Source organism: Thamnophis sirtalis, unplaced genomic scaffold, assembly GCF_051295495.1.
Source record: "Thamnophis sirtalis isolate CommonGarterSnake01/CBP01778 unplaced genomic scaffold, rThaSir2_p1.2 scaffold_3, whole genome shotgun sequence".
NCBI classification, from domain to species: Eukaryota; Metazoa; Chordata; class Lepidosauria; order Squamata; family Natricidae; genus Thamnophis; species Thamnophis sirtalis.
The window spans coordinates 23,113,425-23,137,948 of record NW_028261383.1 but is presented as its reverse complement, the minus strand read 5'-3'; the positions used below and the strand labels follow the sequence as shown (position 1 = coordinate 23,137,948).

General features: G+C 42.3%; 1 protein-coding gene and 1 pseudogene across 2 annotated transcripts in view; both read right to left on the bottom strand.

Annotated features, from left to right (window-relative positions):
• The window catches only part of LOC148047588 (uncharacterized), a 45,220-nt gene extending 25,563 nt beyond the window's left edge, over positions 1-19,657 (bottom strand). The window contains exon 1 of the mRNA XM_087711720.1: positions 19,596-19,657. The gene's annotated coding sequence lies outside the window, so the exon portion shown is untranslated. The remainder of the gene's footprint in view (positions 1-19,595) is intronic.
• LOC106540310 (uncharacterized) lies at positions 556-19,671 on the bottom strand (annotated as a pseudogene). The gene is made up of 4 exons (XR_015696167.1): positions 19,596-19,671; positions 12,341-13,931; positions 3,209-3,413; positions 556-3,121 (listed from the first exon to the last, which is right to left on the bottom strand). The product of XR_015696167.1 is annotated as an uncharacterized LOC106540310 (transcript).
• Positions 19,672-24,524: the final 4,853 nt, after the last annotated feature.

Below are 24,524 nucleotides of genomic sequence, written 5' to 3'. Positions count from 1 at the left end.
GAGTTCACACCAGAGATCAATCCAGGGCCCACTGAAAATGGTGGCTGCGTCCAGGACAAAGTCATGAGGCCCAAAGATATTTCCCCAATATGGTGAACCTATGGGACACATGACATAGGGGGCATGCTGAGCCATTTGTTAAAGTACGCAAGGCATTGCCTTGTCAGCTCCAGCGCACATCCGTGGACTGGCCAGATGACTTTGGCCTTCTTTTAAGGCTGTTTTGTTGAAGTCTCTGGAGTACGAAAAACCGGCCCTACAGGAAAACCGGAAGTTCAGGAACTGACTTCTGGTTTGCTCGTAGGGCTGTTTTTCGCCCTCCAGAACCTTTAGGAAGCTTCCCTGAAGGATCAGGAGGGCTAAAAACAGCCTTACAACCAAACTGTACGTCATAGTTCCTAAAGTTCCCGGGTTTCCCATAGGGCTGTTTATGCCCTCTGGAGGCTTCAGGAAACCTCCTGAAGCCTCCAAAGGGCTTCCAGGGAGGATGGGAGGGTTTTGCCTTCCCAAACCACCTAGAAAGCCTCTGGAGCCTCAGAAGTCAAAAAACGGACATCAAAAGCAGAGAGAGAATGCTGGTCATGCATGCATGCGCGCTGGTGATGCGCGCATAGCATTATGGGTGTGGGCATGCCTGCGCACGACCCCCTTGCGCTCCCCCTGGTTTTGGCACATGATCCAAAAACCATTAGCCATCACTAATATATTTTCTTCCCGCCCTGGGGGAGGGGGTGAAGGACCAAGGGGACTCAAGGGTTAGGAAACAAAGGAAAAGCATGTCTTGGAGGGTGGGGAAGGACTAGAGATGCCTAAGGAAGGCAGCCCTAGCCCTGCACTAGGCCTCCGAGGAATTTTTTTCTAGCTCTGAGTAGAAAGTGTTCTACTTAGCAACTCACACATTTGATTAATGGCTGCATCATGGAGACCAGGCGGATTCGGGTAGTTAAGGAAAGTAATTTCACTTAACAGCCATTGGAACCTGCAACCTTAATTCAATGCCCATCATAGTTACATCTTAAAGACTACTTTTCTGTGGGCTGTGTAATTCTGGGGCTGAAAATTGGGCAAAACCAAGGTAGAAGACTGAAACTCCACATGTGGGAATTCCATAATCAACAGAAAAAAACTCCACCCAAAATTCCTTATTGAGGAATTCCTCTATTTCTAGAAAAGGAAATATTCAGAAGCTTTCCTGATAAACAGAAATTACTAGTTAGCCAATTTCCATTTTCCTTTTCACTCCATTTACCAATTTAATCGTGAGCAATTTTTGAGCAAAATAAATCAGGCCAAAATTAAAACTATCAATTTCTCACCTACACTTTCAAGGGAGATCACAAATGAAATTCAAGCATTCTCTAAACTCATCTACCTTTATGCTCGAAGTAATGAGTACAGACTGGACAATTCAAAGATTTCTCCATGGTGTCAGTCCCCTGGTTTATCCTTAGGTAGGAATTCTGACTGAAACCTCTCCCACAATCAGGACATTCAAAGGCTCTCTCCTCTATGAGTCCTCTGGTGTTTCACCAGTTTGATAATATTCCTAAAGCTTTTCCCACATTCAGGACATTCAAAGGGTTACTCTCCTGTATAAGTCATCTGGTGTCTCACTAGATTGGAATTCTGACTGAAACTTTTCCCACATTCAGGACATTCAAAGGGTTACTCTCCTCTATGAGTCCTCTGGTGTGTCACCAGATGGGAATTAGTACTAAAGCTTTCCCCACAGATAGGACATTCAAAGGGTTTCTCTCCGGTGTGAGTCCTCTGGTGTATTACTAGGTAGGAACTCTGACTGAAACGTTTCCCACAATCAGGACATTCAAAGGGTTTCTCTCCTGTGTGAGTCCTCTGGTGTACCACCAGGTTGGAATTCTGACTGAAACTTTTCCCACATTCAGGACATTCAAAGGGTTTCTCTCCGGTGTGAGTCCTCTGGTGTGTCACCAAAAAGGAATTATGACTGAAACTTTTCCCACAATCAGAACATTCAAAGGGTTTCATTCCTCTGTGAGTCCTCAGGTGTGTCACCAGATGGGAATTAGTACTAAAGCTTTTCCCACAGATAGGACATTCAAAGGGTTTCTCTCCGGTGTGAGTCCTCTGGTGTACCACCAGGTAGGAATTCCTACTAAAACTTTTCCCACAATCAGAACATTCAAAGGGTTTCTCTCCTGTGTGAATCCTCTGGTGTGTCACCAGATGGGAATTAGTACTAAAGCTTTTCCCACAGATAGGACATTCAAAGGGTTTCTCTCCGGTGTGAGTCCTCTGGTGTATCACTAGGTAGGAACTCTGACTGAAACGTTTCCCACAATCAGGACATTCAAAGGGTTTCTCTCCTGTGTGAGTCCTCTGGTGTGCCACCAGGTTGGAATTCTGACTGAAACTTTTCCCACAATCAGAACATTCAAAGGGTTTCTCTCCTGTGTGAGTCCTCTGGTGTCTCACCAGTTTGCAATAATCATTGAAACTTTTCCCACAATCAGAACATTCAAAGGGTTTCTCTCCTGTGTGAGTCCTCTGGTGTATACCCAGGAGGTAATTCTGTCTGAAACGTTTCCCACAATCAGGACATTCAAAGGGTTTCTCTCCTGTGTGAGTTCTCTGGTGTGTCACCAGATTGGAATTAGTGCTAAAGCTTTTCCCACAGATAGGACATTCAAAGGGTTTCTCTCTGGTGTGAGTCCTCTGGTGTACCACCAGGGAGTAATTCCATCTGAAACGTTTCCCACAATCAGAACATTCAAAGGGTTTCTCTCCTGTGTGAGTCAACTGGTGTCCCACCAGGCAGAAATTCCGACTGAAACGTTTCCCACAATCAGGACATTCAAATGGTTTTGCTCCTGTGTGAGTCCTCTGGTGTACCACCAGGGAGGAATTCTGACTGAAACTTTTCCCACAATCAGAACATTCAAAGGGTTTCGCTCCTGTGTGAGTCAACTGGTGTATCACCAGGTAGGAATTCTGACTAAAACGTTTCCCACAATCAGGACATTCAAAGGGTTTCTCTCCTGTGTGAGTCCTCTGGTGTGTCACCAGATGGGAATAATCACCAAAGCTTTTCCCACATAGAGGACATTCAAAGGGTTTCTCTCCTGTGTGAGTCCTCTGATGTCTCACCAGATAGGAATTATTAATAAAGCATTTCCCACAGATAGGACATTGAAAGTGTTTCTCTCCTGTGTGAGTCATCTGATGTGACACCAGGTGGGAATTCCGACTGAAACTTTTCCCACAGACAGGACATTCAAAGGGTTTCTCTCCTGTGTGAGTTCTCTGGTGTAGCACCAGGTGGGAATTCCGACTGAAACTTTTCCCACAGTCAGAACATTCAAAGGGTTTCTCTCCTGTGTGAGTCCTCTGGTGTCTCACCAGGTGGGAATTCCGACCAAAACTTTTCTCACAATCTACACACTTATAAGGTTTCTCCATGGAGTGAATCCTCTGATGTATTTCCAGGCGGGAATTATGACTGAAACTTCTCCCACAGTCAGGACATTGAAAGCATTTATCTCCTATTTGAGTCTTCCGGTGTATCACCAGGCTGGAACTGTAACTTTCCCATAATCAGGACATTCAAAGAGCTTTTCTTCTGTTTCAGTTCTCTGGTGTCTCTTGAGATGGAAATTTCTACTGAAGTTTTTTTCACAATCTGGACAACCATACAGTTCCTCCCTGGAGTCAATCTACTGATGCATCACCAGACTGAAATTGTGACTGAATTTTTTTCCACAATCAGGACATTCAAAGGGTTTCACTTTTGTGAGAGTCCTCGGGTGCTTCACCAGGGTAGCATTTTCATGAAAACCTTTCCCACAGAAAGGAGGTTCAAATGGTTTTATTCCTGTGTGTGCGTCCTTTAGTGTCTCAAGACCTGGGAATTTCTAATGAAACTTTCACACAATCTGCACAGTCATATGTTTTCTCCCTCCTTTGAGTTATCTCATGCAGTACCATATTGCCATGCTCACTAAAGCATTTACCACATTGGGAGCACTTTTGTGGCTTCCCTCTTTTGTAGAGGTGCTTCCATGAATCACAAGGGAGCTGTTGTGACCATGGTTTTGATTTTCTCTCTCAAATAGCTGCTGAAGGAGGAGCAGATTTGTATGGTTTTCTGTTGGAAATGGAAAATATTTTGATTTCTGGCTTGATTTTCTTCCCTTTTCAACATTTAGTGTTATTTACAGTTGTCCAGAGTGTTCTTATTGGCATCCTGTTCATCTGTAAGCTGCAAAAAAAAATTGTAACTTCAATTTTTTGTAAAATGGTTAGAGATGAGTTGAAAAAAAGAAAGAAAAGTATACACCACTTTTGCTCATGGAAGTCCTAACTGCAAATAAGGGCTGAAAATTCTGTCTACACCCTGTCTGGTGACGTCTGTGTTCAAATAGTCGTCACATAACCTACCGCAATTGGAACTGATATTTGCGTCACTAAGAAGCTCAATCATTAAGCATCATGTCACATGACAGTGCCAACTTACACCTGTTCCTCTGTAAGTGTTAAGGTAATTACTGTGGGTTGTTAAAGGCAATTTCATATGACCGTGACTTGCAATTTCCTCCCAATATATCCACTGATTTTGCTTATCAGAAGCTAGCTGGGAAGATCACAAATGGGGTTAACAAATGTGGGATGCCGCCGCCATCATAAATATGCAACTATTGGCAGAACCCAAATTGGTGCAATCCTCTTCCTGCACCTTCAAAACCACAGTCACTGCTGACATGCGGTCACGGAAGAAGTCCTAGGATTACCAAAAATTTGTGGACTAGCAATAGCAATAGCAGTTAGACTTATATACCGCTTCATAGGGCTTTCAGCCCTCTCTAAGCGGTTTACAGAGTCAGCATATTGCCCCCAACAACAATCCGGGTCCTCATTTTACCCACCTCAGAAGGATGGAAGGCTGAGTCACCCCTGAACCGATGAGATTTGAACAGCCGAACTGCAGAACTACAGTCAGCTGAAGTAGCCTGCAGTGCTGCATTTAACCACTGCGCCACCTCGGCTCTTAGGTGCAGGTCTGCTTCTACTATGCCATAGTAACTTTGAAGGCTCATGGAAGAAGTGGTAAGTGAGGACTACCAGTGCAACCAAAGATGGATTAAGCACAATTGAACCTGGTTAATACATGGATGGGACAAGAAATACGAAACTTATTGGCAAAACATAGAAATAAAAAAAACTATCCTGCCATTTGGTTAGGACCAGAACGATGGCGACCGCATAAGAAGGAAGCAAATAGACAGAGAAGCAGTGGAAATCGGATACTTGTTACTATTGCTGTATTGGAAACTGTATTGGAAAGAGAACTTTGCTTCGTGGATATTAACAGTGAGACTGAGGAAAGGGTGACACCTAGTGGACTGTAAATCCGAACCCTGAAATCTGATGTAAGAAAATTTCTGATAACATAAGCTGATATATATATATATATATACACACACATACATACATACATACATACATACACACATACATACACACACAGAGAGACTAATTACTAGGATTGAATGCTTGTATAATTGATAAAATTGAGAAACATTTATTGGTATAGGATAATATATAAATCTATGATATATATTAAGTAAAGACCAAAAACCAAATAATCAAATAGGACAGAATACTACATAGGAATGTTTAGGGATTGAATTATGATATTAAGGACAGTTAATTATTGTTGAATATTGAAATATACAATTATTTATATCATAGATATTACTGACAAGGTAGAAGTAAAAGTAAAAGTAAAACTTATATGCAATTGTTTGGCAAGGATAAATAGGGGATAAAAAATGGCAACCAGTAAAATTAGTGAAAAAAACTACACCCAATGTGATCTCAGCAACACACACACCCCTCAAATCAAATCAAAGATCAATTGAGAGTGTATTGGGGTTGGAGAAAGGTGAAAAGATGGCAGAAACAGCGGGACCAGCTCCAACGATGCAGAGTATGCAATCAATCCTCCAGATGATACAAGAGACACTGGCGAAAAGCCAAGTGACAACTACTAATCATGAAGAAACAAGGAGGAATCATGAAGAAATGAAAAATGAAATGGGAGAATTGAAAGGAACTATTAAGATTGTAGATGATAAAATTGAAAAGATACAGAAGGCCTTAACAATCAATGAACAGAAAATCCAGTGTATGGAAGAAAAAATAAAACAATCAGACAGAAGATGGGAAAAATGGAATTGGAATATAAACAACTTAATAAAGAATTAGAAGTATCAATAATCCGACTAGAAAATGAAAGAGCTGCATTCTACCTAAGATTCCAAAACATACCGGAAGAGAAGGAGGAAGACGTGAAAGCAAAAGTAATTAAAATTCTCACTGAATCTCTTAAAAAAAAAGAGAACAAGAATTGAGAGGAGACATTGATGAAGCTTATAGGGTGCATACTAATTATGCCAGAAGACATGGACTCCCAAGAGAAGTGCATGTAAGATTTGCTAAAAAAAATAACGAGATGAAGTGTACAAAAAAAACAGAGAAGAGACAATTACTCTACAGGGAAAAGAGTTGATCACACTCAAACAGATTACACGAAGAATTCGGGAACAACACAGGCAGTACCAATTCTTAACAAACCAGTTAAATAAAAACAATCTATAAAACCAAATCTTATTTGCTGAACATATTACCCACAATCTAAAAACTCCTATTATACTGCAAAGAACCCATTCCCACGGTTCCTCAAACATAAGTGTCAACAGAAGATTCACACTCCTCTTTGTCACAGTCAATGATTTTAGCCTCTTCCTGTCTTCCTCTGGAGGGGGCAATTCCTGGGGATGAATATGCAATACACAATTAAGTACATTCACTAAAGCAAGAGATAAAGTAGTTACGTCTATGAATACTTGGCTTGCCATTTCCTGACAGGTGCTCAAACTTTCTAATACATCTTATAGCTAATAAATGGAACATTGTCTTCCTTTCTTCAATTCTTCAGCCGTATGTTGAGAAACCAGCTTCCAGTTGTGGTTTCAGTAGGGATTCTTCTGCCCCGTAAAAGCTTCCCGTTGCCGGTAGGGAAGCTTATAGGGGGCGTTTCTTTTAACCATATCACTAGAGGGTGTGCTTCATCCTGGTCTGCTTCCCAATACTCATCAGCAGCTGGCTTAACTTGAGTCCAGTGAATCCAAAACTTGGATTCCAACACTTTTACTTACATGACCACAGTATACGGGTCCTTCCATCTAGGATTCAAATTCTTTCCAGTGTTTTTCCTATACTTTTTCTCTCATCTGAATATTATGACTAGGGGTGGACTGAGGGATACACAGTATTGCTGGATTTCTTGTATTTGCTTTTCAGTTCTCTCACCATTTTGGTTCACCCATAAGGCCCCTATTTGACCTAGGTGCCCTATATGATTTTTCAAGTTAGCACTTATAACTGGGGGTCTCCCAAACATCACTTCAAAAGGAGATAACCCAATTCCCTTTTGCGTAGAGCATCACACAGACTAAAGTGCCATTGGCAATGCATTCACCCATTTATGACTAGCATTGCCTTATACAGCCCACGCTTGGGCACGTCTGTGAAATCAATAGCTAATGAATCCATGGGATAATATCCTTTGGGTTGACTTCCAGGAGGGAGTCTAGGTCCTTGCCTTTGGTTTACTTGAGCACACATGCTACACCTTTCACTTGCATGGGCACACAGTGCGTGTAAGTGGTCAATGTAAGATGGAGTTCTTCTGCTTTGGAATATCTGGAGCTCTGTCTCCTTTCACATTTTTCAATGCTGCATAAGTTATCATGTCAGGGTGGCTCTGATCACCTCGGGTTGCTGACAGCCTTGCTTCTCTGTCAGCTGCTTTTCCCTTTTCTGCTGGATCTGACCATCCAGTTTAGATTAAGGAGCTTATTTAGAGTCCTATACGTGGGGTAAATCTTACAGACCAACTAAGGGTAAGGCGTCTACCCATTTAAGGTGGGTTTCAACACATCTTATCTTTTCCTTAACAGTGCGATTCACACATTTGCTTAATTTCTTTCCTGAGGCTGTTAAAAGACCTCTTTCCCCATAATCTTTGTCCTCTTTTAATGCACGGATTAAAGCCCATAATTTTGCTACTTGGGTTTGTTAACCATAAATGTCTAAAATTCTTTGAATTGTGTGGCTTGTGTAGATAAAAGTAGCCTGTCCAAAAGTTAATTTATTCGCTTCTTCTATCACAAGAGCCGTGGTGGCTAGAATCTTTAGGCAATGTGGCCAGCCTTTTGCAACACAGTCCAGTTGTTTAGATAGATAAGCCACAGGTTATTGCCAACTTCCCTTTTCTTATCAGAGCCTGAGATAATTCTGACTTCAGGGCTTTTTACACTCGTTTCTGCTTTAAACCCCAAACAAAGGGTTCTTTTCCATCCCCCTTTGCAAATGTGTAAGGAGGTTTGGCTAGAAGCGCAAAATTTGAAATCCTCATCCTGCAATTTGGCACACAGCTTCTTTTCACTCATTTCCTATTGTCTTATTGGAGTAGCACATTACTTCGCCAAAAAGGTAGGTGAATTATTATTTTTATTTTTTTCAAATCCTTGGCAAGCAAACTGCCTCTTGTGACCTGTTACTAGGTTTTCCCCAAAAGCAAACAGTTTTTGGCTGTCTCTATGTATTTAAGGTGGTAGGCAGACAGGCATGGCTTGAGGCTTTACTTATATAATTATTGGTACATGATGAGATGCATAGCCTGGTGGATTAAATTCTTAAACCACCATTACTCGCCATATCTCATCTGGGAGGGGGGGGGTGCCTCATTTTAGGGCCATTTTTTTTCTTCCTTAAAGGACAGTGTAACTCCCATTTTGCATAGGATCACACCTCAAAAGAGGAACTGGGCATTCAGGCATGTCTTGGGACATTTTTTGTAGTCAGTGGTCTATTTTCTTTTCTTTTCACCAAATACATTGACCTCTGCTTTGGAATTATTTGACAACGCAACTGTCAGCAATTCAGCTTTACATTGCATTCGTCCTCTTTCTTTCTTTCTTTTTTTCTTCTCAAAGATCTTTCATGCAATTTCCATTTATTCAAGCCACACAGACCTTCGTGGCTTTCTTTTCTTGCTAACCGGAAGGTTCTTTCTCTGACTGGGCATGAATTCTATCTTATTTGGCCACTCCTCGACAATTCTTCCGGCAAGTCCCCTAGCCTCCCACTCTTTCTGTCTTTCTTCTCTGAAATTTGAGTCCAATTAACATACGTTTTTATGCTTATTTCACAAGTTCAGAGATGCCTTTCTTGGCCCCCCTTTTTGTCTTCTGTATTTTATTTATTTATTTACCCTAATGTCATCTGCAGAGTGACCAATGAAGATCATATTGATCATTCTCTTACTTTCTTCAAGCTCAGGATCTAATGTGGTATTTTGCCTAAAGGTTTGATAAATGCATTCTATGATTTCCCCTGGATTTTCATCCTGTTTCTGTTGAATTTAATAGACCTTCCTAAATTCTTAACTTTTGTTGAAACTTAACAAAACTAAGGTCCAATAGTTTTTCAGCTGAAAGGACTAGGTTCCCAATCTGGTTCCTTCAGTAACCATGTCCAGTCTGGGTTTTTTTTTTTCATGCTCCTTCTGCAAAGGCTTATTCATGGTTATCTTCACCAGCCTTCTTTTCTCTGGGGTTAATAAAATTTCCATCAGAATTTGTATGTCAGCTCAAGCAGACTGGTGAGTTCAGAAAAATGGATGCAAAAAGGACATGCATCTCATCTGGATTTTCTCTATAAGCATGAATTTGATTTTTCCAATTATATAAACCAGCCATTGAGAATGGAACATATCCACACCTTATGTAGCTCCCCCTCAGCTTCTGGCAATAAAAGTTCCTTTAGGGGCAATTTGAGTTTTGTCTCAACTGCTCTCTTGGACCAGGTTTGTGGTCCACTTGATCTGTTCCTTTTGTAACCTTTTGGGTTTCGTTCCTCCTGGCCCCACCTAATGGGACCGTTTGTTCATTCTAACCAATATCTGATTCCACTTTTTGTCTCCCTGGGTCTCCTACCCCTTCAGTGTCAACCACTTCATGGTTCATACTCAGTTCATACTGAGGGAGGCTGCCTTGACAGCCATTGACGTCCTCTGGAGGCTTCAGGGAACCTCCTGAAGCCTCCGGAGGGCCTCCAGGGAGGATGGGAGGCTGTTTTCGCCATTCCCAGCCTCCTAGAAAGCCTCTGGAGCCTGGGAGGGCAAAAGAAGTACATCAAAAGTGGGGGGAGACCGCTGGTTGTGCACGCATGTGCACTGGTGTGCGCATAGCATTTTTTTTCATAGATTTTTTTTATTTTCCATTTTAATAGCATATAATCACATGTATACTATTACATAGTCAATATCATGTTGTATTATTAAGTAATTACATCAATTCATCTTACCATCAACTACCAAAGGAAAAAAAAAACCAGTTATTGGCTCTTCTGCTCTCCATAAACCATATTTATACCTTATCCGACACTTTCTTCCCCCTCTCACCTGCCCCTTTCTACATCCTTTCTTCCCTCCATCATTTTCTACTCTACTTCCCCTTCCTTTCTCCTTCTCCTCTCTCCCCTTACCACTCCTCTTTATACACCTCATCTTCCCCCCCACCCTCTCTCCTGTCCCTCTCTTCCTATCTTTCTTCTCTCCTCTGCTTCCCACTCTTCCTCTAATTCACTTGGTGTATTTCAGCTTCTGAGCAAACTCCCTTTTGTATTGATGATATTTATAATTCCATTTCAATATACATAAAAAAGAAAAAATAGCAGTATACATGTACAATCATAATACCTTAAAATCCAACACCCCTCCTCCAACTTAGTAAACTCCGCTCCCTCCCACCCTCCCCCCAAACCGCCCCCCACCTTCCCCCGATGTGTGCGCATAGCATTATGGGTGTGGAATGCCTGCACACGACCCCTCTGCGCTCCCCTGCTTTTGGCACATGATCCAAAAACTCTTAGCCATCACTGATATATGTTCTTTCCACCCTGAGGGAGGGGGTGAAGGACCAAGGGGACTCAAGGATTAGGAAACAAAGGAAAAGGATGTCTTGGAGGGTGGGGGAGGACTAGAGATGCCTATGTCAGGCAGGCCTAGCCCTGTGCTAGGCCTCCAAGGAATTTTTACTAGCTCTGTGTAGAGTGTTCTGCTTAGCGACTCGCACATTTGATTAATGGCTGCATCAGGGAGAGCAGGGGGATTTGGGTAGTTGAGGAAAGTAATTTCACTTAACAGCAATTGCAACCTGCAACCTTAATTCAAGGCCCATCATAGTTATATTTAAGGACTACTTTTATGCGGGCTGTGGAATTCTAGGGCTGAAAATCGGGCAAAACCAAGGTAGAAGACTGAAACTCCACATGTGGGAATTCCATAATCAACAGAAAAAAACTCCACCCAAAATTCCTTATTGAGGAATTCCTCTATTTCTGGAAAAGGAAATATTCAGAAGCTTTCCTGATAACCAGAAATTAGTAGTTAGCCAATTTCCATTTTCCTTTTCACTCCACTTACCAATTTAATCCTTAGAAATTTTTGAGCAAAATAAATCAGGCCAAAATTCAAACAATCAATTTCTCACCTATACTTTCAAGGGAGATCACAAATGAAATTCAAGCATTCTCTAAACTCATCTACCTTTCCTCAAATGGATTACCTTGTGAGCAATAAGGGATGATTTAGGCTTGAAGTAATGAGTACAGACTGGACAATTCAAAGAATTCTCCACGGTGTCAGTCTTCCGGTTTATCATTAGGTAGGAATTCTGACTGAAACCTCTCCCACAATCAGTCCTTTGATGTGTCACCAGTTTGATATTATTACTAAAGCTTTTCCCACATTCAGGACATTCAAAAGGTTTCCCTCCTGTGTGAGTCCTCTGGTGTATCAGTAGGTGGGAATTCTGACTGAAACGTTTCCCACAATCAGAACATTCAAAGGGTTTCTCTTCTGTGTGTGTCCAATGGTGTGTCACCAGATGGGAATTCCGAGTAAAACTTTTACCACAATCAGGACATTGAAACGGGTTCTCTCCTGTGTGAGTTCTCTGGTGGATCACCAGGTGGTTATTCTGACTGAAACGTTTCCCATAATCAGGACATTCAAACTGCTTTTCTCCTGTGTCTCTCCTCTGGTGGATCACCAGGTTGCAACTCAGACTAAAACCTTTCCCACAATCAGAACATTCAAAGGGTTTCTCTCCTGTGTGAGTCCTCTGGTGTATCACCAGGTGGGAATTCCGAGTGATTTCCCACAATCAGGACATTGAAACACTTTCTTTGTTTATGTGTGTTTTCTGGTGTTTTACCAGGCAGGAATTATTACTAAAGCTTTTCCCACAGTCAGGACATTCAAAGGGTTTCTCTCCTGTGTGAGTCCTCTGATGTCTCACCAGACTTGAATAATGACGAAAGCTTTTCCCACAGATAGGACATTCAAAGGGTTTCTCTCCTGTGTGAGTCCTCTGGTGTACCACCAGGTGGGAATTCCAAGTGAAACATTTCCCACAATCAGGACATTCAAAGGGTTTCTCTCCTGTGTGAGTCCTCTGGTGTACCACCAGGTGGGAATTCCAACTGAAACATATCCCACAATCAGGACATTCAAAGGGTTTCTCTCCTGTGTGAGTCCTCTGGTGTAACACCAGGTGGGAATTCTGACTGAAACATTTCCCACAATCAGGACATTCAAAGGGTTTCTCTCCTGTGTGTGTCCTCAGGTGTATCACTAGGTGGGAATTCTGACTGAAACGTTTCCCACAATCAGAACATTCAAAGAGTTTCTCTCCTGTGTGGGTCCTCTTGTGTGTCACCAGATGGGAATTTTCACTAAAACCTTTCCCACAGATAAGACATTCAAAGGGTTTCTCTCCGGTGTGAGTTCTCTGGTGTCTCACCAGATTGAAATAGTCACTAAAGTTTCTCCCACATAGAGGACATTCAAAGGGTTTCTCTCCTGTGTGAGTCCTCTGGTGTCTCACCAGGTGGGAATTCCCACCAAAACTTTTCCCACAATCTACACACTTATAAGGTTTCTCCATGGAGTGAATCCTCTGATGTATTTCCAGGCTGGAATTACGACTGAAACTTCTGCCACAGTCAGGACATTGAATGGGTTTTTCTCATTTATGATTCCTCTGGTGCATCACCAAGATGGAATTATAACTGAAAGTTTTCCAACAATCAGAACATTGAAAGCATTTATCTCCTATTTGAGTCTTCTGGTGTATCACCACGCTGGAATTGTGACTTTCCCATAAGCAGGACATTCAAGGGGTTTTTCTTCTGTATCAGTTCTCTGGTGTCTCTTGAGATGGAAATTTCTACTGAAGCTTCTTTCACAATCTAGAAACTCATACAGTTCCTCCCTGGAGTCAATCTACTAATGCATCACCAGACTGAAATTGTGACTAAATTTTTTCCCACTATCAGGACATTCAAAGGGTTTCACTTTTGTGAGAGTCCTCGGGTGCTTCACCAGGGTAGAATTCTCACGAAAACTTTTCCCACAGAAAGGATGTTCAAATGGTTTTATTCCTGAGTGTGCGTCCTTCAGTGTCTCAAGACCTGGGAATTTCTAATGAAACTTTCACACAATTTGCACAGTCACATGTTTTCTCCCTCCTGGGAGTTCACTCATGCAGCACCATGTTGCCATGCTCACTAAAGCATTTACCACATTGGGAGCACTTTTGTGGCTTCCCTCTTTTGTAGAGGTCCTTCCATGAATCACAAGGGAGCTGTTGTGACCATGGTTTTGATTTTCTCTCTCAAATAGCTGCTGGAGGAGGAGCAGATTTGTATGGTTTTCTGTTGGAAATGGAAAATATTTTGATTTCTAGTTTGATTTTCTTCCCTTTTCAACATTGAGTGTTATTTACAGTTGTCCAGAGAGCTCTTATTGGCATCCTGTTCATCTGTAAGATGCAAAAAAAAAAGTGTAACTTCAATTTTTTGTAAAATGGTTAGAGATGAGTTGAAAAAAAGAAGGAAAAGTATACACCACTTTTGCTCATGGAATTCCTAACTGCAAATAAGGGCTGAAAATACTGTCTACACCCGGTCTGGTGACGTCCATGTTCAAATAGTCCTCACATAACCTACCGCAATTGGAACTGATATTTGCGTCACTAAGAAGCTCAATCATTAAGCATCATGTCACATGACAGTGCCAACTTACACCTGTTCCTCTGTAAGTGTTAAGGTAATTACTGTGGGTTATTAAAGGCAATTTCATATGACTGTGACTTGCAATTTCCTGCTAATATATCCACTGATGTTGCTTATCAGAAGCTAGCTGGGAAGATCACAAATGGGGATAACGAATGTGGGATGCCGCCGCCATCATAAATATGCAATTATTGCCAGAACCCAAATTGGTGCAATCCTTTTCCTGCTCCTTCAAAACCAGCCACTGCTGACATGCGATCACGGAACAAGTCCTAGGATTACCAAGAATTTGTGGACTAGGTGTAGGTCTGCTTCTACTGCGCCATAGTAACTTTTGAAGGCTCATGGAAGAAGTGGTAAGTGAGGACTACCAGTGCAACCAAAGATGGATTAATTTCAATACACATGTGGATTACAAATTATATAATCAAGATTTAATGGGAGACTTTCACTACCACGATATCAACTGGGAGACAAATTCTACAGCAAGTAGGAGATCGAAGTGTTAGTGAAACCAGTCAAACACAGTAACGGTTTGTAAATGCAGTTTTTATTCTTCCTTTGGCATGAACTGACCAACAAAGCACTAAGGCAGTGAATAAATTGTCAGAGCTGCCACCCTGTGCTTCCCACCATCTTTTATAGCTACATTGGTAATTAAGATAAGCCGCACCCCACTTGTGCGCTCACCCATCACCTTGTGGCCCAGAGCGAAACCACCCGGCAATTAATCATGGATTGTTAGCAGGAGTTTCTTCAGCTCCAGGCCTCTGAGCTAGGCGGAGCTGACATCTAACCAACTTAACTGACAACTTTGTCATCTAAAAGGTAGAGCGGGAAACCAGAGGAAAAACTATACTTGACCTAATTCTTACTAATAGAGAAACGATAGGAGGGGTTGAAGTTGTCGGAACCTTGGGCAAATGACCATGTCTTACTGGAATTGAATATAATGCAAACACAAGCAATAGAATATAATCCAACAAGTGCCTTAAACTTTAGAAGAGCTGATTTTAAGAAATTCATAGCCTAAGCAAAATTTCATGGATAAAAATACTAAAGGAGAAAACAATGCAAGGAGTGTGGGAAATACTGGAAAATCTATATACATAAAATCAAAATACCACTCATGCATTATCACAAAATCTCCAGTACTGTAAAGCCTACAAACCTCAAATTTTCCACGTATGTTCCTCTTGGCTTCTAGGTGGTCACTAAGAAAGGATTTTTTGAAATGACCATCAGAGCATTAGTATTTCCTATATTATTACTAACACTCTCTCATGCTAACGAGTTCTACTCCCCCTCCTAATCAGAAAAGAAATCTGTTCCAAATGCAAAACACAAGCAGAGGAGAGGAGATTCAGTTTCAGTTTTACTTTCACAGCAGGAAGCAGCCGTACTACAGAACAGTTGAGTTACCCAACAGCCAGGCTCCTTCCTGTCTCCTTGCTCACACAGCAAATACTGTTTCACTTTCAAACTAATCCTCTTTTACTAAGGAGTTCTACTCTCCCTCCCCCCTGAAAAGAAATCAGTTCCAAGCTGATGCTAAAGTTCTACTCCTCCCCACCTCAAAAAAAGGAGTTTCACTTACACAGCTGCAAGCAGATTTACTACAGAACAGTTGAGCTAAGCCATGTCCAGGATCCTTCCTGTCTCCTTTTTTAAAAAAATAATCTTTATTGGTTATACATTTTTTTAAAGAATAAAACATACAAATATAAATACAATTTTAAACATACAACACACACACACACACACACACACACACACGGTGACAGTCATTCACAGCCCAACTTTTTTTTCTCCTTCCTCATTGTTTAGTCTCTAAGCAACATCTTCTCGTTACAAAGTTCAGGGATCTATTACAATACCCATGTTCACTTTTAGTTCCCATTGTTAACAACTGCCATTTAACTTTCCCCGTTTTAAGTCCCCGCTGTTCTCCTTGTCACCCACATATACCATAGGTTCCAGCTAAGGTAATGTTCCGTTTCTCCTTTGTGCCTCAGCCAACCCGTCATTCTGTCCATTTCTGCACATTCATAGATCTTTTTAATTATGGCATCTTCCGACGGTATGGTAGTAGACTTCCAAAATTGTGCATAAGCTATTCTTGCGGCCACAATTATATGTAGGCTCAAATGTCATATAGATTTACTCATGTTTTCTGGTTTTATGCTTAGTAAAAAATTCACAGGTTTCCATTCCATGCTTGCCCCGGTAACCTCTTTTAGCCATTTTTGAATCCTTCTCCAGTATTTCGTGGCCTTAGTACAAGACCACCGAATATGGTAGAATGTGCCATCCCTTCTTCCACATTTCCAACACAGTGGAGATAACCCAGGAAACATTTTGGCTAACCTCGTTGGGGGGAAGTGCCATCTATAAACCATCTTGTATATGTTTTCTTTAAATGCTGTAGATATTGTAAGTTTAATAGTCTTACTACAGAGATCCTGTCTCCCTCTTGCTCACACAGCAAATACTCAAATCTCACAAACCTCAAATCTCTCATACACCGACAGGATGCTAGCCAGATGAATACTAATGGATGTTGGTAGGCAGAGGCAGATTCCCCACCCCCACCCCCGTGTTATTTTACTCTTCAGTTCAGACGAATCTGTTCCTTCTAGTGTAATACCAGTTAAAGGAAAAAGAGGCAAAAATGCAGAAAAAGATTTACAGATGCTTTCACAAGTAAGGGAAGCTGAACACAAGTATCGTCAAACTCATCCCCAAGTCAGTAGAAAGGTATATATCTAATAGCCCCTATGTTAATCAGTCACAAATGAGATCAATGCCTTGGACTAATAACTATTTCTCTGCTTTTAAATATGAACCTCAGATAGATTACTCCAGGGACAAGGTTGTTGATCTCAGACACAGGTTATCCTGTGCCTGCTGCCGTGCTCTATGTCAGGTTCCTGTTCGGTGAAGCAGAAATAAACAATAAACTACACAATTCTCAGTGTATATTGTTTTATCTTCCACTCTCCGGCACAATCTGACACCCAGTGATAAGATATAGTGAGATGAAGTCAAGGCTGAAGCCCAGCACTCCCCTCTACCATTTAAACCTTCCCGTGACACCACCCACCACCCACGGATGCTCACAACAGTTCCAGCCAAGCCACAAGCCATGTTGGTTTGCTGCCATGCGCAGGGAGCTGTGCTGTGTTTCGGAATGGCAGGATGAGAGTCCCAGGATGTGCTACAATGGTGGTGCACCTCCCTCCCCTTCAGCCATACCGTGAACCCTTACACAGCATTCTCACCCACCAGCATCCAATGGCAAAGCACTTTCTCTCTGCTGTCTGGAAGTACAACAGATGCTTCCAAATGACATCTTTTGGAGTCAGAGAGGTGAAGGAGGGAAATTTTATGCCAACATTCAAAGTGCAGGGGAAGATATACCACAGGATAGGGAGTATTATGGCGGGGCCTCAGCAACAACCTTCATTTCCCCAGATATACTTTGTTGGTGATGATGACAGTGAGAGAGATATCCATTGTGGAATCTACCCAGGCGTTAATCCACAACTGGTTAGCCAACTGCAGAAGTTGCTGCGTGAACACAACAAGTATATTCTGGAACTTAAGGGTGCCATTGAGTCTGTTCCGAAGGGCCACAAGGACTTCCAAGTGGTGATTAATGCTGATAGGAAACCTTGTGGAGGGCACCTAGGTCGTTTCAATGCCCCCATGACTACAGAAATGACTGTTGTCATTGAGGGCCAGGATTTTGAAAAAAGAGATATCGTTCTCCACAGCAGAGAAAACTGGTTGTTACGAATCAGAGAGATGCACCATCCCTTTGAAGCTCCCCAGCAACCTCTGATGTTCTGCCATGGAGAAGATGGCTATTACATCAATATACCTCAGTGTGATCCAAACACCAAAGTTCCTCTCAAGAAGACCGTGTCTGCTGCTGCCTTTTACAGCTACAGGATAATGAAGCGTGATGGTGAAGAAAGCTACCTATTGCTCTTCCAGTTCCGTAACGAAGCACGGGTATCCAACTGACTAGTATGATCACATAAGCCCAGCCCAACATAATATCACTAAAAAGGGAAAACAAGATATCCAAGAAGAAACCAGCATGGTTGCATAAAGATCAGATAATTCCAAACAAATGTTATTTCATTATTATACAGAGTGACTAAATTAGCAGATCAATCAAATACATAGTATCATTGGATTTCAGTAAGGCAGTTGACAAAATAGACCTTAAGCTACTTCTTGGTAAATTTGAAAAATGTGGGCAAATCACATTCAAAGTGTAGTCCTTAATGGGACTATATCTATATGGAGGGAAGTATACCCACTGTATTCCAATGTTCTGCTTTAGTATCTTCTTTTACAAAGATATTAAATATCTTTGTAAATGCCTTAGATGAGGGGATTGAATGGGAATGGAAAAATAAGGTTTTATGCTTATGCAAAAAAACCCAAAAGGGACTGGTACATAATAAGGCAGAACCTGGCTCAAGCAGTAACTATGAGAGGACCCTTGAAATCCTAGTGGACAATCATTTAGATATGAGCCAGAAGTGTATTGCAGTGGCCAAAAAATACAGTACAGTAACAAGCACCATTAACACAGAGATAGAATCAAGATCATGTGAAGTACTAGTACCACTTTATAAAGAGTAAGACCACACTTAGATAATTGCACACAGTTGGTCACTATATCATAAAAAAGATGTTGAGGCTCTGGAAAGAAGACAGAAAAAGAGCAACAAAGAGGATTAGGGGCCTGGAGGCTAAAATATAATTAAGAGGTTGCAGGAATTGGGTGTGTCTAGTCTAGTGAAGGGAAGGACTAGGGGAGACATGATAGCCATCTTCCAATACTTGAGGAGTTGCCACAAAAGAGGGAGGGGTGTCAACCTATTCTCCAAAGCCCCTGAAGGCAGGACAAGGAACTGGATGGAAACTAATCAAGGAGAGAAGCAACTTAGAACTAAGGAGAAATTTCCTGACACTAAGAACAGTGAACCAGTGGAAGGGTTTCCCTTCAGAGGTTGTGGGGGCTCCATCCCTGGTGGCTTTTAATCAGAGACAGGACAGCCATTTGTCTGAAGTGATGTTGGTTCTCCTGCTTGATCAGGGCGTCGGAATAGAAGACCTGCAAGGTCCCTCCCAGCTCTGTCACAAACCCTCCAGTGATGGGAGCCCCCACAACCTCTGCAGGGAAGCCATTCCCAAAGAATCCACCTTCACTTGGAAGAGACTTTTCCAATCTTCCCACCGGAAGGAAAATTGCAGCCACCAGTTTCACAGCGTGCAGCACCAGTGGGCTTAAATTCGGGGAGGGAAGGAACCTGCAGCAGCAGCAGCTGAGATGCTTCAGCCCAGTTGCTTCTCTGCTTCCAGGACTCTCCTCCCGCCCGCCCTCAACTCACCTTCCAGCTGCTGCTTCGACCCTGGGAAGAGCAGAAAAGCCGCTCTGCACACCACTCTCCTCCCATGAGTGATCCGGAAGAGGAAGTTCAGCTGTCCCAAAGGTGCATTTTTTCAAAAGGCCACTGGACTTTCTTTCTTCTACACTTCCCGTCGCTTTCCAACCTTTCTAGCAACACAGTACTCGATGGTTTTAACTCTTTTAAGCACAACCACAAGTTTTAGCCTCTTTCTAGGCACAGGTGTTGCCTGTTTGAGCACCATCTCCAGAAAGGAGGCAGAAAAAAAAATCTATTTCCAGTTTCTACCTGAGGCGTTTGCAAAATGTTTCCACTGATTAAAATGCTATCAATTCGTTTTTGACTTCTAGCAACCGACTTAGCAGCTGAGCCTAGTGAAATAGTGAAATGTGATGTTACTTAACCTTGTGAAGATTAGCTATGTGCCAAGCCCTAAAAGTTCATGAAGGTTTTACAGAATTGCACAATCAGCTTTCTTAGGGGTGATTCTCAGTGGAGATCAAAACCTCTCTACATGCCAAAACTTTATGACTCTGAGGCTCCCAGGATTTTAGGGCATGGCAGCAGCATCAGGCCAGACACTCCAGGGGAGCTTCACTCCTGCTGGCCAGGGCTGCATCCAAGAGCATCAACCACCAAGCTTCATTCTTGGAGGAGGAAATTTTATTATCTGCTAAATGCCAGGTGTAAATTCTGTAAATTTCCTTGCACTGAAGTCTCCCATTAGGTCACACAGAGAAACATATACAGCAGGGCCTAGAAAATGGAGCCTAAGGAAGACGGTGTGATTGTCTATATATGGTAGAAGAAATTACCCCCTCCCCCAATGTCTATTTATCTTTTTATTGTACAGGTTTGTTTTTTATATATTCTGCTATTACTCTCAGGTTAATTTTAATGTGTCTTAGAGAAACTCAACGTTCAGTTTCCTCCTCCTGCATTCTGAATGTCTTCCAGATGTTGAGGCCAGAATTTCCTAGCCAGCATCTCCTTTTCACCAAATATCTGTGAGTCATAAGCAGAGTTTCTGAGAGGCCCCAGTAAGTTGCTGAAGCTTCTAAAAAATACATGGTAAAAATATGCACAGAGGTTGTAGCTCAAGAAGAAAAAGCATTGTGGTTTTGAGTCCTGGGTTCTTAGGTTCCTGAACAACCCCTGCTGTGATCTTGTCTTCTTGGAGGTGCCTGGTTGCTACCCTGGTGGTAGCAGCACCAAGATGCCTCTTCTTTGTTGCAAATTTGTTACATCTTGAAATCCCCTTAACTTTAACCTTAAACTGCCTACTATTGACCTCACTCCATTCCTAAGGGTTCTGTAAGGGGCATGCACAAGCACACCATTGTGCCTAGTGGACCTGTTCTTCTGTCCCCATTTATTCGTACCCATTTCATTCATGCTCATGTTTATTCTTATAATTATCTTATAAATGATTGACAAATCAAACAAATAAAATAAATAAAAAAATTAACTGCCTTGGTGTTGGAGCTGTGAAAAAGACATTATATAGTGGAAAACATTTCATTTCTAAAAAAGACATTAAATAGCTTTTGTGAATGAAAAAACAGGTATTGTCCACATTGCTGTGAAAGAGGGTTTTTTGGTTGGATGTTCTGCTATTTCCCTCGTGTTTGTTTGAATATCCCCATTTTGTATATTGAGATTCAATTAATATTTATCTCTCATCTGCACTTAATCCTTCATCGTGACTTCAACTATTATTATTTTTATACTCGGAACCACACCAATTGCTCTTTCTTGTCTTCTGAGGCTTTGGTTCTATGCATCAGACATCTCCAAGAGAAAAAGAAGTCACATTCTTTGCAATGAACTCTTGCAACAGCCAGCAAAGCCATAAGCTTTTAAGCAAAGTATCCAGCAAAGCCATAAGCTCTTCCAAGGTCTTCTGTTCCCTATCTTACTGTCCCACTTTATTCCCTCCCAAATTCACAAACCCATGGCTGATAAATATAATTTGTCCCCACTGGGGTAGTTTTTAAAAAAATAATTTTATTAGTAGTTTCTTTTTATACATCCGTAACAGCTTGGTGAACAGTGTATTGTCTGGGTCAATGTATTTTATACATACCACTAATAATAATATTTAGGTATACATAATAATACCTTTCAACTTCTAACATTTACATGTATATATAGTAATGTTAATGTACTCCATTATGTATCAATATACATACTATTCCCAATTTCTACTTTCTTCGTGTTTTCTAATCTTTAATGAAACAATTGCTACCTTAAGTATTCTATAGCTATCCATCATCTCTTGCTCTTTTTAGTATTTCAACTTTTAAGAAGTTAGCCCCCACCCATCTCTTAGAAAAATGAAGTCTTCTAGGAGAGAAAAGTCTTCTCTCTCTCTCTCTCTCTCTCTCTCTCTCTCTCTCTCTCTCTCTCCCTCCCTCCCTCTCCCTCAATTTTTTCTTGTCCCCTGGCTGCTAGGTTGGGGCCAGTGTTACTCCGTTTGGGAACCCCCCTCTCTTTCAGGGGTGTAGCAGATCGGATGCATATCCACCCTTTACTCCAATTGATGTGTGGATTCCATTTACATAACCAGGGTAAGCCTAATATAAGAAGCCGGTCCATCCCTGGAGCTACAATAAAACTTATTGATTCTTGGTGAGTTCCCATCCACATGTCTATTGGCTTGGTCACAAAATGGGCCGGGCTCCCTCCAGTTATTGAGCCATCTAATTGGCAAAAAGCAATTGGGACTTTCAAAGTTTTTAGTCTTAGGCCCAATTTTTCCACTACTTCGGGGCTAACGATGCGACGTGTGCAACCCGAATCTAAAAGAGCCAGCATTTTCTCTTGCGCTCCAGTAGAGGGCACTTTACGTTCCACTGGGATAGTCATGGGGCCCGATCGGGAGCTTACTAGATGATCATCATCAGATTCAGTTTCACTTTCCTCCGATGAGATGGGTGATTCCTCTTCCCCTGGGGCAGGGTGGATTTGCGGACTACCTTCCAATGCTTTCATGGCGGTCTCCCTCCTCCTCCCAGGTGGTTTCTCTGGCCTCCTCTCCCCCCTAATAGAGGGCCTTGGGCTCATCTTGCTTGCAGACCCACTTTTCCCTCCTTTTGGAGCTCCTTGGGGGGGTAGCCTTCTCTCTCTCACTATCATCGCTATAATTGTCACGGGCTAAACCAATCTCCATTTCCGCAGCCAGTTCATAGCAGAACTGCAATTTGGGGGGGGGGAGCCCCCTGTTTACACAGTTCTTTTTTCCCTTGGTAAGGGTTTTAAATTTCATTCTGGCTTTTTGAGCTACCAGCAGAGATTCGGACCCTTCCCATTCTCGTGGCCTTCCAAAAAGCCACCAAAACCTGGCTGTTCCGACAGGCCTGGGGTTGCTGATTTTTAAATCAGGTCCAACCCCCAGCTAAACCAAATGTATGTTGCTTTTTAAACTGTTTTTGTCTGTTTCCCCTATATGTTATTTTATTTTATTCGTATTTGTAAGCTGCCCGGAGTCCCCCAGGATTGGGCGGCATATAAGCTCATTAAATTGCAAATTGCGAATTTTTTTGCTCCCTGAGCGAATCATCAAAGCGTTTACTCAGAGCAGCCATAAATCTTTTATAGTCTCTAAGGAGGGGGGGGGGGTAAGCATTATGCAGGGCCTCCATCCAAATGGCTGCCTTATTTTCCAACACCATTATTTTTTTTTTTACCTTGGCCTCTTCAATTGGAAGATCGTCTCCGAACTGTTGCATATAATTCCACAGTTGCCCAAGGGAAACCATAAAATCTTTGGATTCTCCTCCAGACTTCACACCCAGGAGGGAGGCTTTAGCCATCCGGCATCTGCAGGGGGGCCCTCCTCCTCTTGGAATGTTTCTGGCGGTTGTTCGTGGGGTTGTGGCTGAGTCATCCTGATCAGTTCCACCTTCAGCCTTCCCCCCTGGCATCTCTCAGGCAGAGCAAACCCTTTACAGACCTCTCCTCCGTTTCATGGAGATCTGCTTCTCTTCCAGGGTCACGACGGGAATGTCGCCTCTCCCAAGCCTCTTCAAATAGCTTCATAGCCTGGGAAATCATGAGATTCTCCTCATCTTCCCTCTGGTCGCTGCCTTGTTGGGACGTTTTCCAGGGGGTTTAGGATTTGGTTGCACTCTCTCGGAAGGTATTAGCTCCGGGATGAGTGTGAAACTGAGATTTTGCTTAATGTCAGGGCTGCTTCCCTCCGTAACCAAGAAAAGAAACCACTCAACTCCATTTTGCAGAATTAAGAGTACTTTTACTGGTTATGAGTTGATAGTAGCCAGGCAAAGCAAGATCTGAGGCAAAAGCGCGCGTAATCATAGATATCAATATGTGACCCAACCCCCTCCCCTTGGTAACCCCTCCCATAGTCCAATCATTACACCCCACAGGTGTCATGTGGGAGACATCTTCAAAAAGCATCATCAGCCTGGTATGCCAGAAAGTTGGCCTTGGCGGCAAATCCTCTATCTGCAACATGCACAGTAGATGGTGAGAAAAACTCCCTTTTCACAGGCACTCCTGCACTGACACTTCCCCACCCAGATACAATGCCCCCCCTCCCCATTTCAATGGCAGCCAAAAGCAAGCAGCAAAGCAGAGGCTGCCATAGACTCTGGAAAGAAGGCAGAAAAGAGCAACAAAGAGGATTAGGGGCTTGGAGGCTAAAATAAAAAGAAGGGTTGCAAGAATTGGGTATGTCTAGTCTAGTGAAAGGAAGGACTAGGGGAGACATGATAGCCATCTTCCAATACTTGAGTTGCTACAAAAGAGGGAGGGGTGTCAACCTATTCTCCAAAGCCCCTGAAGGCAGCACAAGGAACTGCATGGAAACTAATCAAGGAGAGAAGCAACTTCGAACTAAGGAGAAATTTCCTGGCACTAAGAACAGTGAACCAGTGAAAGGGTTTC